A 2,432-nucleotide genomic window follows, 5' to 3' on the forward strand; every position below is an offset into this window, starting at 1 on the left:
TAGCATAGATGTAGAGTACCTTAGCCACCTTAGATTCGCCGACGACATCCTATTGATAAGTAGCGAAGAGGATCAATTAGAACAGATGATTCGGGAATTTCATCAGGCATCTATGGCTGTGGGTTTAGAAATTAACCTCGATAAAACGAAAATTCATGTCAGTTGACAGTTACGTTCTCGAGGTACGTATATCTTGGACACACCATTATGCTCGGGGCAGAAAATCAAACTGCTGAAATATCCAGAAGAATCGGGCTGTCCTGAACTGCATTCGGCACGTTGGGACATATCCCTAAGGAACCGAAAATCTCCAATAACCTCAAGCGCAATGCCTACAATGCTTGCATACGTCCAGTTAATATATACGGACTTGAGACTGCCACAATAACAGAAGGCAGTGCAATGGAAAAACGAATGTGAGAATGGAAAAATGAACGTGAGCCGCAGAGATAAAATCAGAAATCAGGAGAACAGGAGTCAAGGATGTAGTGGAGCAAATTGCTAAGTAAATGGCGATAAGCGAGCCATGTCACGAGAGCTGATATAAAACGGATAAAAAAATAATGCAATGTAGACCCAGATAATCTAAGCGCAGCGTGGGCGCACGGAAGGCAAGATGGCGTGACGATATCCAACGCCAAGCTGGAAAGAATTGGATACAGACAGCTCAGGACCGTCAAGTGTGGAGACAGATGGAAGAGGCCTACTTTCAGGAGTGGACGTGCATGGGCTGATGATATGATTAATGTGCTCACATCAATCGCACTATCTCCCTCAATGATCGCGAAAAGATCATCCACATATCAAAACCAATACAATATAAGCAATTAGTTGGTGGAACGTAATATGTCATTGGACTCCAGGTGGTACATGAAAACATCCGCTATATGAGGGCTCAGAGGTTACCCGAGGCCGTCAGTCTGTGAGTATATTAAAATAGGATATATAAAAATCCTGAGCTAAAAAGACTTTAAGCAGGCAATTCCCAATTTCTGGGGACATTGTTGAACACCAAAGGATACCAATTTGCAACCCGTGAGCAATACCAAATGCTCAGTTCTGTCGACAAAATCTAAATAACATTTAACTGTAAGCTAGGTTTGAAATTTAAAAGCTTCAGCAATAATGAGTTAGTCACCCTAGCCAAGGCGGCGGCAGGAGAGCTGGAAAAACTAATAACAAGACAATCGAGTTTATGGATTTTGGGTAGACCAACAAAGGTTATCTGGGGACAGCAGATGTAAGTTGGTTCACACTGCTCAAGAAATCTTTGTGGCAATTTATCACACCTTTGACAGTCTTAATGAATTTATTCATAGGGTTGCCTCAAAGACTCAACACAATCCGTCATCCGGTTTCTGCATATTGGAAAGCGAAGTTCTATATAAGTAGGTACAATAAAATCACTAAAATGTGATAGAGTTCCAGGGTCAGACAAAATGCTGTCAGAAACTTTTTATCTGATAAATAAAAAACATGCAAACGTTGTTAAAATGGTATCTATGATATCTGACATTGGAATGATCCCAAGAGAGGGCTGGCTTCGTTCCACATTTATAATTATATAACCCTGCCAAAGTCGAGCAACGTACAAATAAATATATGCAGCCTATCACCTTATCAGTTCAATAAGTGCGTCATTTTGTAAAACTGCTTCTTTGAGTCTTGTACTCAAAGCTCTATAGAAAATGTGATGAGCACAGGGGGTTCAGTTCGTATTCAAGATGGGGTTTGGAACTAGAAAATCCATCTTTAGCTTATAGACACTGATTAAAAATTGCCTCGATCACAGAAAGATCGCCTTCATATGTTTCATGACCATGAAAATATTTTTGATAATGTAAGAGATAAACTCTTGGTCACATATCCTGGAGACCTGAGATTGGAGAACAAAGATGCGAGACTCATTGCTTATTGCCAATATATACTGACATCAGACAGCTGAAATTCAACTACCAAACTCAGCAACAACAGATGAATTTTAAATAAGAAAATGAGTCAGACAGGGATGCATCACATCTCAAATGCTGTTTAATATCTTGTAGAGGTAAACAAGAAACCATTAGAAGAAAACAGAGAACAACATTAGTTTATTAAAATTAGGAATTACACTTCTTGTCCACCCCACAAGGTTCGCCCGGTAGCACTTTTTAAATGAAAATTTTTATATCTGGAATAGATGGCCCTAACGCCTCTTGATTTTTCCTCTGTAATAATTTAAAGAATTTTGTGCATGAAAGTTCAACTTTTAATAATTTACGCCAACGAAAATGAGAAAAAAATCGTATCGATCTGCCTAAGATACATAGTCTTCCATTTAGGAAAGTGACTTTATGTCAAATGTTGTCTTTGATTTTTTATTGCAATTTCAGACATTGAAAAGCTGAGTTATAATAAACAACTTTTGTATTTACCACTTTCCACCATTTTTT

Source organism: Dendroctonus ponderosae, unplaced genomic scaffold (genome assembly GCF_020466585.1).
Source record: "Dendroctonus ponderosae isolate FM_Combo_2020 unplaced genomic scaffold, Dpon_F_20191213v2 Dpon_F_20191213_1, whole genome shotgun sequence".
Lineage (NCBI taxonomy): Eukaryota > Metazoa > Arthropoda > Insecta > Coleoptera > Curculionidae > Dendroctonus > Dendroctonus ponderosae.